Source organism: Magnolia sinica, chromosome 12, assembly GCF_029962835.1.
Source record: "Magnolia sinica isolate HGM2019 chromosome 12, MsV1, whole genome shotgun sequence".
Lineage (NCBI taxonomy): Eukaryota > Viridiplantae > Streptophyta > Magnoliopsida > Magnoliales > Magnoliaceae > Magnolia > Magnolia sinica.
In genome coordinates this window covers 40,388,402-40,406,201 of record NC_080584.1, presented here as the reverse complement: position 1 = coordinate 40,406,201, position 17,800 = coordinate 40,388,402, and the positions used below count along the sequence as shown (strand labels likewise).

General features: G+C 42.2%; 1 non-coding gene across 1 annotated transcript; it reads right to left on the bottom strand.

Moving 5' to 3' along the window:
- Nucleotides 1–1,509: 1,509 nt before the first annotated feature.
- LOC131222138 (small nucleolar RNA R71) lies at nucleotides 1,510–1,616 on the bottom strand. Its single transcript, XR_009159845.1, has one exon. It is a non-coding gene; the product is annotated as a small nucleolar RNA R71 (small nucleolar RNA).
- Nucleotides 1,617–17,800: the final 16,184 nt, after the last annotated feature.

The window sequence follows — 17,800 nt, the reverse complement described above, 5'->3', positions numbered from 1 at the left end:
TTATTTATCAATTTATATTTGATTTAGATTTCATCTTAGGCTAGTTCTATTTCTACCTAGTTTCAGATTACTTACAGGTATCAATCCCTTGGGATTCGACCTCGGTCTCACCGAGTTTATTACTACATCACAACCCTATACTTGGGGAGTGAACAAGTTTTTGGCGCCGTTGCCGGGGACTGGCGGTTACGACTCTCTGAAATTATTTAGGTTTAGAATTAGTTTAAGATTAAGATTTTACTAACTTTAGTTTTAGATTTTTATTTGATTTCTAGAACTAACTTGTTTTCCTGTTTTGTAGGATCCTGACATAAACTTCTAAATTGGTAATCCTTTTCTAATTCCTCTACTTTTTCTATTTTTAGAATTAGGGTTTGAATTTTAGAAATTTTCTAATTCTAGTATTTTCCTATTTTTAGGAAATAGTTTGTTTTTAGAAACTTTCTAATTCTGGGTCTTATTTTTAGAAACTAACTTTCTATTTTTTTAGTAACTTTCTAAGTCTAACTCTTTTAGAATCTAACTTTGTTTCCTAATTTATTTTTAGAAATTTTCTACTTGTAGAATTTTTGTTTAGAAGCTAACTTTCCTATTTTGTAGGCCTTTACGATAGGAATTTCTAATTCAGTAAGTTCTTTCTCTACTTTCAATTTTTTAGATCTCTTTTAGTAACTTACTTTCTAGTTTAGGACTTTCCTAATTTATTTTAGAAATTTTCACTTTCATTTAGGAATTTCTTCTTTTAGAAACTAGTTTACTTCTATCTTTCTTTTTAAGGATTTTCTAATTTTAAATCTTCTCTTTAGAAACTAACTTGTTTTTTTTTTATTTTGCAGGTTTTTAACTTAGGGACTCCAATTTGGTAACTTCTTTCCAACCATCTTTCTTTCTAGATTTGCTTTTCCTTTCTTAGGATTAGGCTTCGAATTTGATTGAGGGCTGCGAGTGTTTCATGCCCAAGTGGGCCCGTGACAACACTCGACGTCTCTTGACTGAAGGAGGATTGGTTGAGGGGTTAACTATCCATTAGAGGACTAAACACCACTCGAAATCCCCTGAGTTAATTGAAGTGATGGCTGAAAACTAACCTCTTCTACCCCAACCTAGGGTGGAGGATATTCAGGATGAGAATGAGGTGCATCAAGCACCCCCGCCTCATACTTTATGAGATTATTTACAACCAGCGGGGGTAAGTACGCCCTCATGCATGATTTTTCCTGAAAATACAGGACATATGACATCAAGCCAGGGGTCATCCAACTCCTTCCTAAGTTCCATGGGCTTGAATCTGAAGAACCATATCTACATTTGAAAGAGTTTAATGAGATCATAGCCACTTTATATTTTCAAAATGTGTCTGAGGACACAGTCAGGCTGAGACTCTTCCCTTTTTCCTTAAAGGAGAAGGCTAAGACGTGGTTACATTCACTGCGTCCTAGATCTATTGGCACATGGAATGATATGCAGAGGGAATTCATAAAGAAATTTTTTTCACATCATAAAACGATTACCCTTAGAAAAGCAATCATGAACTTCACCTAAAAGGAGGATGAAATATTTTACCAATGTTGGGAAAGTTTCAAGGATTTGGTCAGTTCATGCCCATAACACGGCTTTGAAACGTGGCACATTACAAATTTTTTCTATGATGGACTGACATCTTCCATGCGCCAAATGGTTGAGACAATGTGTAATGGAGAATTCATTAATAAAAATGTCGATGAGGTATGAGATTACCTCGATAGTCTTGCTGAAAAAATACAATAATGGGATTATTACCCAAACTCGAACACCACGTCTAGGCCGACTCAATCTAAGGAGAAAGGTGGATTATATCTCTTGAAAGAAGAGGATGATCTCAAGTATAAAGTGACTATGCTCATAAGAAAAGTTGAGGCCATGGAAGGAAAGAAGGATAAGGTTAATGAAAGTGTTTGCGGCATCTGTGATTGCAACATTCATACAACTAAAAATTGTCCTACAATACCCGCCTTTCGAGAAGTGTTGAATGAACAATCCAATGCCGTAAATAATTATCAAAGACCTTTCAATGGACCGACCTCTAATACGTACAATCCTGGTTGGAAAAATCATTCAAACCTTAGTTGGAGAAATGGACAAACTACTACCCCTCAAGGTTTCTTAATCAAAATCCAAATCAGGGGAAACCTCAAGAAGAACCGGTTCAAAATTTCATGCAAAAGCTGACCCATGCAATGGGAGACTTTATGCAAAAGATGGATTCACGTATGACGGTTATAGAAAAGGGGATGCTTCCTGCACAATCGCTCTCCAATCCTAAACCACAATACGAGATAAGTGATCCCAGCTCTTCAAATCAAATGGGGCACGCTAAATCCATCACCACTCTTAGGAGTGGGAAGATCATTGATAAAACCCTTCCGGTTAGGCCCGAAAAGCCTCAAGAACCAGAAGAGGACAACAATAATGGATCTAGTGAGGCCCCACAAAAATTAGAACCGGAACTTCTAGAAAAGCCAATTGCTCCATTTCTCCAACAGTTGGTCGCACCAAAACCTCTCTCTAACTCTCAGGATATCCTAGAGGTGTTGAAACAAGTGAAAGTCAACATTTCTCTACTTGATGTCGTAAAACAGATACCTTCATATGCCAAATTCCTGAAAGACTTATGCACGACCAAACGACGGCAGAGTATTCAAAAGAAGATCTTCTTGACCGAGAAAGTGAGTGCCATCCTAAAGCAAGACGTGCCACAGAAATTCAAAGATCCCGGTAGCCCAACCATATCATGTGTAATCGGGGACCATCGAATTGATCATGCACTTCTTGACTTAGGAGTGAGCGTCAATCTGATTCCCTACTCGGTATACAAACAGTTAGGTTTGGGTGAATTAAAACTCACCCTAACCACACTACAACTTGCTGATCTCTCTGTTCATGTACCAAGAGGGATAATTGAGGATGTGTTGGTCCAAGTTGATAGATTTTATTACCCTGTAGATTTTATCATCTTGGACACCGAACCCATCAATAACATGAGCACTCAGATTCTCATCATTCTTGGTCGCCCATTCCTTGCCACTTCAAACATAATTATCAATTGCAGGAATGGTGTCATGACTATGTCTTTTGGGAATATGACATTGGAATCAAATATCTTTTTCAATAACGGCAGAAACTTAGAGAATGATGACGATTTCCACGATATTAACATGATTGACTCTTTAGTGGAAGATACGATACCTCTGACCTTATCCTCTGACCTTCTAGAGATGTGCCTGGCCCACTCCCATGATTTTGATGATGACATGATTAGGGAGACGTGTGCCTTGCTTGATACTGCACCGGTACTTGAAGTTAACCGGTGGAGGCCACAATTTGAAGAATTGCCACAAACTGATGTAGTGCCTCTACTGTCTAACTTCAAGCCGCCGAAGCTTGACCTAAAACCTTTGCCCTCTGATTTGAAATATGTCTATTTAGGTCAAGATGAGACATACCCGGTGGTGATCTCTGTCCACCTGAAGAAAGAACAGGAGAGTATGCTCATATCTACTCTCATTGAGTATAAGGGAGCCCTTGGATGAACGATAGCGGACCTCAAAGGAATCGACCCCTCGATTTGTACTCACTGCATATATCTTGTGGATAATGCGAAGACCGTTCGGCAATCAAAGGCTGAGGTTCTTAAACTATTAGATGTGGTTATCATATACCCTATATCTAATAGTCAATGGGTGAGTCCAAGTCAGGTGGTTCCTAAGAAGTTCGGGATCACCATCGTCGCCAATGCCAATAATGAACTCATACCAACAAGAGTTACTACTGATTGGAGAATGTGCATTGACTATAGGAAGCTAAATACCGTCACGAGGAAGGACCACTTTCCTTTACCCTTCATTGATCAAATCTTGGAAAGGCTAGCTAGTCATTCCTATTACTGTTTCCTTGACGGGTATTCGGGCTACAATCAGATTGAAATCGCTCCTAAGGATCAGGAAAAGACCACATTTACATGTCCCTATGGCACCTTTGCTTGCAGAAGGATGCCATTTGGATTATGTAATGCCCCTGCCACCTTTCAGCGATGTATGATAAGTAACTTTTCTGACATGGTGGGAAAATATCTAGAGGTATTCATGGACGATTTCTCTGTTTTCGGTTCATCTTTCAGCGAGTGCTTAGAGAGTCTTAAATGTGTGCTGAAAAGATGTGAAGAAAAGAACTTGGTACTTAATTGGGAGAAGTGTCATTTCATGGTTCAAAAGGGAATTGTCCTTGGGCATATCATCTCGTCCAAGGGAATCGAGGTAGATAAGGCAAAAATCGATCTTATCTCTAACCTACCTCTACCCAAGAACATCAGAGATGTGTGATCTTTCTTAGGACATGCAGGGTTTTATAGACAATTCATAAAGGACTTTAGTCTCCTCTCTCGTCCCTTATGTAATCTTCTACAAAAAGATGCACCATACGCGTGGACTGAGCAATGTCAGGAAGCTTTCACCAAGCTTAAGGGCATGTTAACTACTGCACCTATCATGCAGCCACCCGATTGGAGCCTTCCTTTTGAGCTTATGTGCGACGCTTCTGATTATGCTCTTGGAGCGGTTCTAGGCCGGAGAAAAGATAAGAGGCCCTACGTCATTCATTACGCAAGTAGAACTTTAAATTCTGCCCAAGTGAACTACTCGACTAAGGAAAAGAAGCTCCTAGCCGTAGTATTCGCTTTGGATAAATTTAGGTCCTACCTGATCGGATCCAAGATCATTATCTACACAAATCATGCGGCACTTAAGTATCTTCTTTCTAAGAATGATTCTAAGCCCCGTTTGATACGATGGATCCTTCTACTCCAAGAATTTGATTTGGAAATTAAAGATAAAAAGGGAGTAGAGAACGTAGTGGCCGATCATCTGTCTCGCCTTAATACCTCTGATTCCCCTGAGGCGACCCATATCAATGACATGTTCCCTAATGAACAACTGTTCAGAGTCACCCATTCGCCTTGGTTCGCTGATATTGTCAATTATCTTGCCACAGGTTCCATACCGATGCATTGGACTGCACAAGATAAGAAGAAATTCTTTACCAAGGTGTGCAACTTTTTCTGGGAAGACCCATATTTATTCAAATATTGTCCAGACCAAATTCTAAGGAGATGTGTGCCAGATGACGAGTATCAGAGTGTCATCTCCTTCTGTCATTCACAGGCCTGTGGTGGTCACTTTTCTGCTAAAAAGACCACGGCCAAGATTTTACAGTGTGGCTTTTATTGGCCCACTATGTTCAGGGACACTCATGAGTTTTACAAGGCTTGTGAGTGTTGTCAAAAACTGGGAGCATTGTCCCGTCGAAATATGATGCCCTTAAATCCCATCCTTATCATAGAAGCATTTGATTGCTGGGGCATTGATTTCATGGGACCATTCCCCCAATCTTTTGAAAATCTATATATTTTGCTCGCTGTAGACTATGTCACTAAATGGGTTGAAGCGATTCCGTGTCGAAACAATGACCATCGCATAGTCATTAAATTCCTAGAAGAGAACATCCTTTCCCGATTCGGAACGCCTCGAGCTATCATTAGTGATGGGGGCTCACACTCTTGTAATAGGCCATTCAAGAGTTTAATGAAGAAATACGATATCTCTCATAAGGTGAGCACCCTATATCACCCACAGACAAGTGGGCAAGTTGAGATTTTCAATAGGGAGATCAAACACATTTTGGAGAAAACGGTTAACCCTGAACATAAGGATTGGTCAATCCGATTGATCGATGCCTTATGGGCTTACCGTACTGCGTTTAAAACCGCTATTGGAATGTCTCCCTTTAGACTTGTCTATGGGAAGGCTTACCACTTGCCTGTGGAGTTGGAACATAGAGCCTACTGGGTAATAAAAAAATTAAATTTCAATCTAGACACCACTGGCTCGCTATGCAAACTTCAGTTGAATGAACTCGAAGAAATTCGGAACGATGCATATGAGAACTCGAGAATTTATAAGGACAGAATGAAGGCGATTTAGGACCAACGCATTCTACGGAAATCATTCACACCTGGTCAGAAAGTCCTTTTATATAATTCTCAATTACATCTCTTTCCAGGTAAGCTTCGATCTCGTTGGACTGGCCCTTACATTGTGGTCACTGCATATCCTCATGGGGCCATTGAGATAAGAGATCCTGACAATGGCAAGGAGTTTAAAGTAAATGGACATCGCTTAAAGCCATTTGTCAAGAAATTTGATTCAGAGGACATGTCCATACCTCTGACTGATCCTATTTACCAGGATTGATCTCCTAGTCTGATGGAGGTATATGTAGGTTTCCTGTTTTTATAGGATTAGGATAGTTTCCTTTATGCTGCTTTAGGATAGATGTTAAACTTAGTGCTCCTGGGAGGCAACCCAGCTTTTCATTCCATTTCATTTTCCTAGTTAGTTAGTTCAATGTTTGTGGGTAACATTGCTGCAAACCCTCACGAGACTACAACTCGTCCACTAGGGGCAACCTAGGGATTTAAAGGCTTGTTGCATACGCTAAATGCAATCGAGAGTACCTGTGAAAGTGGTTTAGGTAGGATCTTCTTTTTGTGATTTTATTTTTGTTATTTTGTTTTTGTTAATTTCTCTCTTGTGCTAACTGGCTTTTACGTTGATATTTTTGAGAAAGCCTCTTGATTCTCCGTTCAGGTACTATCTTTCCATTACTCCTCTTTTATTTTCGTTAACCCATGTGCATTGCATGATTATTTCTTTTACATTGAGGACAATGTAGATTTTAGGTTGGGAGTGGGAAATTAGGTTACCTAATCAGTGTTTTCTTGGTCTTGAGCAGAAATTATGAAAATTTTTAAATTTTTCTGAAATTTCATATGAATTCGAAGTGATTTTGACGACCATCTTGGATTTAGACGTACAAGATACATGATGTTGGTGATTTATGTCTCTTGGCTTTAGTTGTTTAATAGATTTCACAGTTGAGAGCGACTTATCAATCCATGATTAGAAGTTTTAAACATTGATTGAATCATAATGTCACAAAACACATCTCGCTTGCACATTAAGGGTTCAATTCGATATTAAAGGATTAACTTGGTGATCACTAAGCTTAAAAGGAACCAATCTGAGAAATTGAAAGGATTGGGTGAATGGTCTACACCATAGGTTTGCTCCCTATAAGTGTGAATTTAATTTTCCATGGATAATATGTGAAAAAATTGGATGTATAGTCTTCACCATAGGTTTGCTCCCTATAGGTGAGGATCTGATTCCCCTTCTTGGCGTTACTTTTACTAGAAAAATCAAAAGCTGAAAAAATAAAAATAAAAATAAAAAGATGATCTCTAAAGCAAGTTTTGGTTTAAGCCTTAGTTATCATGAATTTTCTTGTTGGTTACCAATGATGTCTTGAAATAGAGAAGTGAATTTTAATGATGATAAGCCGAGATTATTCTATACACTCATGGATCCTAGTGTTTAGAATTTTTGTGATGGATGGGTTAATGCTTTGAACTTGATTATGAAGTTTACCGTGTGCTTGAGTCTAGGAGAAAGTAATACCTAACATTCATGAATCTTAGAATTCTCGTATCTGGATTATTCTGCAAAAATCACTCGAGTTTATAAAAATTGTTCTGTAATTCTCAACTCATTTTTCGCATACTTTGCTCTGGACTAGCAAGATGCTGGTTGGGGGTTGTGTTGAGGGTCAAATATTGAATAGTAGACCCCATTTATTACATGGATTTACGAACATGGTACTGCTTAACGGCTCAATTTAATCGTGTTTGTGATACAAGGTGTATTTACGAGCTTGGACTGAAAAAGGATGCTAAATGCATGGATTTGACGCTCCAGAATCACCAAGGCAAGGGATGGACCCCAGGGGAGTGAGATCGATGGATTTACATGTTAGAGATTCGAGAAAATCAAGAAACTGAAGCTCAAGTGGCCCGAATTTGGTCCAGAATGCAAGATCACAGGGTTCCCACCATCTGCTCGACTCGAAACTTCATACATGGCCTGAGGACCATGAATTAACCGTACACATCAAATTTCAACCATTCGATCCCTGTGAAAGTGGCCTAACGGACAAATTAGCCCCTAAAATCCAGATTATGGGCCCATCTGCAATCTGGATATGCCTCAAATTTAGTCCCAACGGTTAAAAAGATATAAGAAAAGAGATAGACGGAACGGATTGTACATATACATCACGATGGATCCCACATGGCCAGTGCATGTACACCATGTGCACAACACTGGCCGTGCTTAAAAACCATAAAAACGGGTCAGCGTGCGCTAACCCGTCTTCTTTATGTAACCAGTTTCAGCGGACGGGCGTTCGTCTGTCGGTTTTCACTAGTGGGCCCCACTCATCATCTGTTTACAAGATCTGGACCGTCCATCGCGTCCAGAGGGGAGGCTGGACCCCCGCCTAGGTGTCCTTCTATTCCCATGCATGCACACACGTGTAAATAGCAATCAAACGCAGGATGGACGGTAAAAGAAAAGATTCAATGGGCCGAACCAAAAGACATGCAGAAATACCCTTTTCCAGCTAGTTTTTCTTCCATCTCATTCACGCCTAGGTGACGGACTTGAAAAAGACAATGGCGATTGGTTTTCAACCGTTCAAATGCTCGGTAGACGTCACCAAGAAAGAGTTCGTGGGCCACACCAAATCGGAGCCAAAATCAACATATCTGACTAGATTTTCGAGCCGCATCCTATGGACGGAGTAGATTTTTCCATCGACTGCAATTATGGGTCCTATGAAGAACTAGTGCATGTATCTTGTGTTGTTGATGCGTAAAACGTCCGCACCTGCTGTGCGTAAAGAAGACGCCATCTCCACCACTTCTCTATGCGGAAGTTCTCACCGACCGACTTGTTTGTGTTATAAAGAGGAGAAGCTTGTAGCACCAGAGGAGAGCTGAAGGGAGGGACGTGAAGCACAAATCCAGGATGGGAACGTGGAGCAGAGAGAGACAGTGCTGGACGTGGCGCACTTTTCTTACAGAGTTTTCCTTTTGCCTTTACTGTATGTTTTCCTTTTTTAGAGATTAGTTAATCATGTCTATGGTTGGCTAAACCTCTTAGCTAGGGCTAAGAGGTGAAGCTTGTAGCATGATGGGGGACTCTTTCGCTTGTGTTTTGTATTCATACTGAACTGATATTGATTTAGTTTAATTAAGGGAGTGTTTTTAGTTTTTAATGATCTGTTGTGACTAAAATTACAATGGGTCTGCAATGGCTTTGAGCATGTTCCTTCCTTTTATGTTTATGACGTCAGGAAGCCCTGTTGTTCACATCATCTCCTGGGCATGTTAGGATGACGGTACCCTTCCTAACCTTCATAGCATGTTGATTGGTTGGTAATTAGTTTAATTCTGTTGTTTGCTTTGTCTCCTAGGTATGGTTTGGTGATGGATTCCATTTTAATTCATATACTTTTCATCTCTTTAAAATTATATCAGAGGAAGTTCAATTTAATTTCCATGATTTTTGAAGCAGGCATAAGATCTCCCTGATCTCTACAAGTGGATCCTCTAAATCCCTAGTTTCTTATCTCTGATTTCTCTTAAGTTTTACATTAATCTCTCACCATTATTCATCAATTTATATTTGATTTAGATTTCATCTTAGGCTAGTTCTATTTCTACCTAGTTTCAGATTACTTACAGGTATCAGTCCCTTGGGATTCGACCTCGGTCTCACCGAGTTTATTACTACATCACAACCCTATACTTGGGGAGTGAACATTATCCTGACCAATCAGCCTCTCCACCAAGTATCGAATAACTTAAGGCATCAGGACGACTCGCCAAGTGGGCAATTGAGCTTGGCAAATTTAACATTTTGTATCAACCTCGAACAACGATCAATGGGTATGCCATTGCCAAATTTATTATAGAATTCACCTACCTCGCGGACCAACCACCCATAGAAAAATCGAGCAGAGTTCAACATCACAAACATGGACTCTCTATATAGGTGGGTCCTCGAATGCTTAGGGAAGTGGAGCGGGACTAATCCTAACCTCACCCGACCAAGTTAAGATCGAGTACGCCCTACGATTCAGCTTCTGAGCCTCCAACAATGAGGTTAAGAATGAAGCGCTCTTAGCTGGTTTGAGATTAACTAAAGCAATGGAAGCCAAAATATTGAAAATCTATAGTAACTCGCAGCTAGTAATCAACCAAGTCACCATGGAATATAAGGCCAAAGGAAGAAATATAATTGCCTACCTAACTAGGGCTCACAAATTACTTAATGAATTCTAAAAGTATGAAATCATATAAGTCCCAAGATCTGAGAACTCTAATGCAAACTCTTTGGCCAAGTTGGCCTAGGGCATCCACACTGACCTTACCAGGACTGTCCCAATTGAATTCCTACCTGAGCTGAGCATTAGTTAGCTCGACCAGAGAGCAGCCCTCCCGGACAACCACACACCGAGTTGGATAGATCCTATTATGCGCTACCTATAACAAGGCAAGCTACCCGAGGATAGACTGGAAGCTCGAAAATCAGATACCGATCAACTCAGTACACAATACTAGGAGATGTCCTATATAAGAAAGGGTTATCACCACCCTACCTGAGGTGCTTACGACTAAACGAGGTTGATTACGTCTTGAGAGAAATCCACAAGGTGTCTGTAGAAACCACTTAGGCAGGAGAGCCCTAGTGCTCAAAGTGATCTGGCAGGGATACTACTGGCCCACAATGCATGAGGACATCAAGCGATTTGTGAGGAAATGTGACAAGTCAGCACTTCGCATTAGTGCCATGTCAACCTCCCTAGATGCTACCTCGATGAGCAGGCCTTGGCCTCTTGCACAATGGGGAGTGACATCATCGGACCCTTACTGACTGGTAAGGAGCAGACCAAGTTTGCTATCATCGATATTGATAACTTCACAAAGTGGGCTCACTATCTATTACTTCACAAAGTGGGATGAGGCTGAGCATTTAGCTCGAATCACCGAACAAAAAATGACCAACTTCATCTGGAAGAGCATTGTATATAGATTTAGCATAGCCCATAATATTGTTACCAAAAGGTAGGAAATTCAAAAACGCCAAGTTCCGAGGACTGTGTGAGAAGTTAGGCATTTGTAAAGCCTTTGCCTCACCTCGACACCCACAAGCCAATGGCCAGGTGGAGGCGTCAAGAAGATCGTTAAGAGCCAACTCAACACCAAACTTGAGAGATTCAAGTGAGCTTGGGCTGATGAGTTGCCACACGTCTTTTGGGCATGTCGGACCACTGCTCAAACGACTACCGGGGAGACCCCCTTTTCACTAGCCTTTGATGTAGAGGTAGTGGTCCTAGTAGAAACCAAAATGCCATCGGGCTGAACTGAACTATTCCAACCAGAGGAAAACGATGAGCAGATGCTATGAGTCTCGACCTACTCAAGGAACTCAGAGACAACACGCAAGTGAGAGTCACCGCCTACCAATAAAGAGTTGCTCGACACTATAATTCGAGAGTTAAATAGCAAAGATTCAAGGTGGGATACTTAGTACTTCAAGAGGTCTCCCAGAGTACCAAGGATCTTGGCTCGAGAACTCTAGGATCGAGCTGGGAAGGACCTTACAAGGTCACCGGTATAGACTGACTAGGGACATACAGGTTGGAGGACTTGCAGGGGTGAGCCCTGCCTCATTCGTGAAATGCAGAACACCTAAAGTTCTATTATCAGTAGAAGTTGATTCGAGGAAATTCTACGAGCACCTCAGGTGTGCCAGGTCGACAAGACACCTTAGGTGTCTACTAGTAATCTTCTTTATGAATAAAAAAGAGAACATTTTTCATACATCGGTAATCTATTATCCATAAGTGACTAAAACAACGGCTAGAGAGCCCAAGAATGAGCTAAACCTGATGATGTGCCCTTCCAACTGCGAAAGGCTCGACGGCTAAAAAGATGAAACGAGGGATAGGATGAGAAAGACACCCTTTAGATGAGCTCATTACCTTAATAAGATAACAAACCTAAGATGCACAACCCAAATGCAAACACTTGATATCAACCTAAGCTCTCAAGTTGAAATATTCCCGAGAAGACTACTAAAAGGCTCGGTCCTTAATCATCTTTCACCACCTCACTTCCGAGCCCGGACAGGCTAAGCTCGAAAGTAAGGGGAGGGCAGCAAGACAACAAGTGTACAGACAAGCAACATAGACATGAATTAAAAATTTAAAAAAAACATTTTTTATTAAGTTTTTTCATTGATAAGAAAAATGTGTTCGGAACTATCTAAAAAAACAACAAAAACGCGTAGTCTAATAAAGGTCCCTCTGGCTTAGGGGCAATGACAACATCAACGATAGCATTCTCCCCCGAGCCCGCCTCCTCCTCCAACCATGATAGGTTGAGCTAGGGAAAACACCATTGGACCTCTTCTTAGCAGTTGGCGAAGCCGACGTTGAAAACTTCCTCCAACTCCACCCAGTGGACATCAGAAGCTTTGTATATCTCCACCACCACCGCCTCCGTGGCTGAGATACTGGCCTCGGCCTCAGCTGCCAAAGTCTTCACCTCCACCACTTCAGCCTCTAACTTAGTCCTTTTGGCCATTAGTTGTACACTACGTTGACGTTCCTCCACCAGCTGAGAGAGGGAGGCCTCCCACCCCTCCCTAAACATGCGAAGAGAGTCTCGAAGCTCTCCTAGGTTCGACGTGACCGACATTAGTGCCTAGGCCTTCACCTCGAGGTCAGCACACACAACATTCAACAGGCATTCAGCTTCCTTGAACCGAGCCATCATGTCATGGGTGAATAAGTGGAGGGTGATAACCCCGAGGGCCTCCTGCAACAGGAAGAAGATCGAGATTGGTTTACCAAAAAAAAGAAGAATAAAATAGGAGAATCTATAAGCTACCAACATACCTTGATGGTCGAGATCCCCACCACTAAAAACAACCACTCTTGATGCAAAGACAACGTATAGTTCACCTCCTCCTCAGGCAATTGATCTTACCCCTAGCTCAGGAGTACGGCCAGATGCCTTGGGATTGAGGAAGAGGAAGACGAAGGCCCTCCCATGGTAGCTGCCTCGGGGGCTGAGCCCTGGTGCTCAGAAGCACCTCCAGTACCCTAGGCCTCCTTAGCTTGAGCTCCCTCAGCACTCAGGGAGGGCTCGTCAAGCTCGACCACTTCGGGTGGGCGAGCACTAGTAGAAGCATCAACAGCTCCACTCCCGGACCCACCTGGGTCTGCTATGGGGGCAATAGCACAAGGAGCCTCGCTCTTCGGCAGGTCAAGGGTAGGGGTGGTAGTTCTGAGGGGGGTGGCAAGAGAAGTAGCTGATGGGGTTACCCTCTTCCCTACGATCTTCAGTCTTTCTAGCTTAGCCCTAGATGGAAGCTTCCTCTTTCGGGACTAAGGGCATTCTGACATCGCTGCAAGAACAATAGAGAAATGTCAGTATACGAGAAACCTTAACTACATAACCAATGAACAAGAACTGGCACAGGTCGTAAAATTTACCTATTCGAGCAAAGACTAACTATTGTATGAGTTAAGGAGTGACTGGCCATCTACAATCCTATCGAGCCGCTAGTCGTTCTCGAGCGATCCTAATCTAGAGTAGATAAAATGAAAAAAGGCTAGGCTGAGATTGGAGAAAAGTGCAAAAGAAAAAAAAAGTATTAGACATTAGTGCAGAACGACCAAGTAAATGAAAGTAAATAAAGCACATCGGCTCGGTATGTGTTCTGACTTGGGATGGCGAAGGAGGTAAGGACCCAAGCTTGTAAACCCTCTAGCTCTGACACAAGAGCCTCCCACTCTCCAGTTGTAAAAAAAATCACTTATCCTTTCTGCCCTTGTTGGAGGACGGGTTGTTAGTGATAATGGCATGACCCTTGCCCCAACCATGAAGAATAGTAATACCGGCCATGAGAGCTAGGTCTAATCTTGACTTGGTACAAAAAGAAGAGGTCATCCATAGTGAGTTTAGAATTTCCGACCTGTTGCCAAAGAATGTAGTATCCAAAGATAGCTTGCCACACATTAGGGTTCAACTACCCAGGGGCGACCTTGAGGCAGTGGAGTACCTCTCTCACCATAGGATGGAGGGGCAAGCGAAGACCGGAAGCAAAAAATATTGGCTATAAGGCGACCTCCCCCTCGGGAGGTTAACCAAGAAGTTCTCCAGCTCAAGGAAGCCGAAGCCCCACTGAGATGGCAGGTACTTAGACCCAAGGGCCTATAGGTTGGTCATCCTCACCCTGGATACAAAAATATTGGTTGCAAGTGCTATATCTTTATAAGATGAGGAGGTCGGCTCAACTTGTCGTGAGGAGGCCTCCCTAGTTTGTGGTTCCACCCCAGATGGTGGTTCCACCTTAGGTGAAGGGGTAGGCTCCCAGACCCGAACTCCAAGGACGATGTAGACCTGGAATTTGAGATACTGCCAATTGATTCCTCTTGTAGTGCACCGAAGACAATAGCAGCCCTAAAATCTTACTCGAAAGACAGAAAAAATGGGGGAATGAAACTGAAAGAGGAAGAAAAGAGAAGGAAATGGACTTTGGCGTATAGGAGAGGGCTCCGGCATGCGAACTCCAAACAGACGCCTGAAAGAGAAGGCAACTGTACCTAGCTAAAGGCTGAATCTAGTTGGCAGAGCTTGTGCTTCAAAAATCCAACAAATGAACAAAAGGGAGGAGTAAAATATTTATAGAGCTCCCCTAATAGTACATTTTCAACTATCTAGTGCCACATGTCAGCGTGAGAGCTTGAGGCAATGCTTTGACAGATGCTGTAAGTGCTTATATTTGAAGCATACTTGGAATTGTCAAATTTTGTAGACAAAATAATGGTTAGATCTAAAGTACACTTCCGTCCTCTACGGTATCTCATGAAGATCGACTCAAGATTGGCTCAACATCTCAAGAATTAAAGACTTGGCATGGTTTTAAGATAAAGATCTTTGCATATGCCAACCATCAGGTTATATGACCTTAGAAAGACCTTAGGTTAGGTCCTTTTGAAAAATAGTTAAAATGTTTAAATTACAGTGTAAATTCACTGAAGTTCGGCCAGCCTAACTTCAGGTTCGGCCAGCCCAACTAAAATTGGCTAGCCCAACCTCACTAAGCCAAGTTTACAGCAATATTTGAAAATTTTATTGCAAGTTCGACTAGCACAACTTTGGGTTCGAGCAGGCCAAAAGTGCTTTGGGTCAGTTTCTAGCAATGAATTATTGGGTTTTCAAAGGGATTCGGCCAGCCAAATTTTTTATAAATCTTATCCCGCATAATCCGATATCTGTTGGAACATAATCATTGGAATCGGCCAGCCGAACTTATTTTTAAGCTAATAGAATTTCCAAATCTTTTGGCTATAAATAGGGACCTTCTCGCATTCATTTATATAATGAAATTCAATGATAAATCTTCTGCAAGTTAGAATCTGGTCCTCCCAAAGCTATTTATGTGGTAATTATTATTATTATTTAGCTTATTCAATTCTCTTTCTCAAGCTAGAGTTAAATACAATTAAACAGTAATATATACTCTACTTGAGAAATAGAGAATTGAATATGCAGCTATTAGAGTTTATATTCTTTGAAAAAACTTTAGATCCCTATATTCTTTCTGGTTGAGCATATACTGCTTCATCAACACTTAAGAAAGAAGATCGCTGCTCAAAGCCTCCTCAACTACATCTTCAAATCGACATCAGAAGATAAGTATTGTTTTATTATTGTTGTTGTGGGTAAAAACAAAATGGTTAATGAGATAAGATCAAGTCGGACATCTGTGTGCACCGCAAAGTTACTCAACGATGTTCATGATGAAGACCGTAGCCTAAGCAAGAAAGGATATCGAGCTTGGCCATGGTAAAGACCTCGGCCCCATCCCCAATCTAAGTTGGGAAGCAGCTCAGTCTCAACAGTTTAGGGCAGGCTGACAAATTGGCCATCCACTTAACACCAAATGAAAACACGACCATGATTCACTAGAGAATTTAGGTCGACGAACCAATCGTGAGAATAGTTGTATAGGTCACCTCGGATTCTACACCTCGGCTTCCTACTTCACGCCTCCACTAATTCTAACCTAGCCCCAGCCCACTCTATCCAAGATCCCAGTCAAGGGTTTCGAAAGACGATTGCAACACGGATCTCCCCGAGATCTCAGCTGAGGATCTCGGGAGATATCCGTAGTATCCACGAAGACAAATTCCTCTCAGGATCCAAATCTCACTACAATACTCTCCTACTAAACAAGGAATCCCCCAGTATGCCACCGCCATCTCTCACTTATAAATAGGAACACCCCTTACAGTGAAATGTATGAACAATCTTAAACCTAAAACCCTATCCACAATTAGACCCAGATTCCTTACTTGACTTAGGCATCGGAGGGTCCCCTTCTGCAGCCAGGGTTCCCTTTGCCTACTCTTTGTACATGTACTTGAAGGTCCAGGGAAGGATACCCAAATTTATGATTGGGCCTCAGCTACAGGGGCTGCCTCCACAGCAACCCCGACCTCCCTAGAGACAACTGGAAGGTCTGAAGGAGTGGTGGCAGGAATAGTAGTGGGGTCAGCGTCCAAGCTCGACCGACTCGTAGTAGACGAAGAGGCGGCAGCCCCCTTCTTCTTCAAGACCAGCTTTGCTTCTTCTGGGCCACCTCAATCATAGAGGGAGCTTTACTCTTTAAGCGGTTCTGATCAGACATTTCTACACAACAAAAGGAAATTATCAACAAACAAATGAGGATAGGATAATTTATGACTATCATCTGAGGGTATACCTGAGATAGATAAAGTGAGACCTGATTTAAAAAGCAGCTCAGGCGTAATCAGTTGCCACTAAGACCTCGACGTAGCGTCTACTGACCTCGCCTCAGCAATTCAATTGCTCGTCGACTCACTCATTCTAGCCGAATACTTGGGCAGAGCTGTTAAAGGAAATCATAGTCAGAGACATGGAAAATAAAATAAATCAAGGAAAATTCAGTTCGGACATACCGACCTGGTACAGTAAAGTGGGTCGAAACACAAGGGTAAAGCCTGAAAGCAGTTGGAGCCTCCCAATCTTTAGACGCCCAGAACCACTTACACTTCCAATTCTTATTAGAGGTCAAGGCATCCGTGATTATGGCCTTGCCAGTCTTTGACTAGGCAGAAAAATAATACCAACCCTCATGGAAAGGGTTGGACTTCACCTGGTATAGGTGAAGAAATTCATCCACAGTCAACTCGGGTTGGTCGAGCTCGGACCATAAAATGAATGACTCCACCACCGCCATCCAGGCATTTGGAGTTATTTCCTGGGAGCTAAATCTAAATGTGCGAGGACCTTCCTAACTATATGCTGGAGAGGAAGCCTCAGACTACACTAGAGGGCGACCAGGAATATGTCTACTTCACTAGCCTAGGGTTTGCTTAGAAGCTTGCCAAATACGGGAGCTTGGAGTACCATGGAGTCTGGGATATGGTATCCCAACCTGATCCATACTAGGTCGGCTTTCATCAACGTCGACTCAATTAACTCCTTTTCCTCTACCTCCGACGAGGATCCATTGGCCTACTCCGTAGCCGGGGCAACCCCCTCAACGTCCTCTGGTTGCTTGGTCGAGGACTGGGCAACCATCCTCGACCCATGGGATTCTTAGAAGTCTCTGTCGCTCATCATCACCAATGGTGAAGGTGGGTTCGACATAGGGTGAAGATCATTCGGCCTACCATCACGCTGGGACGTCTCCCCCCACTGCTCTGACGATCTTGACATATCCCCTAAACAAAGCCGCCGCCAGAATCCGGGAACTCAAAAGAA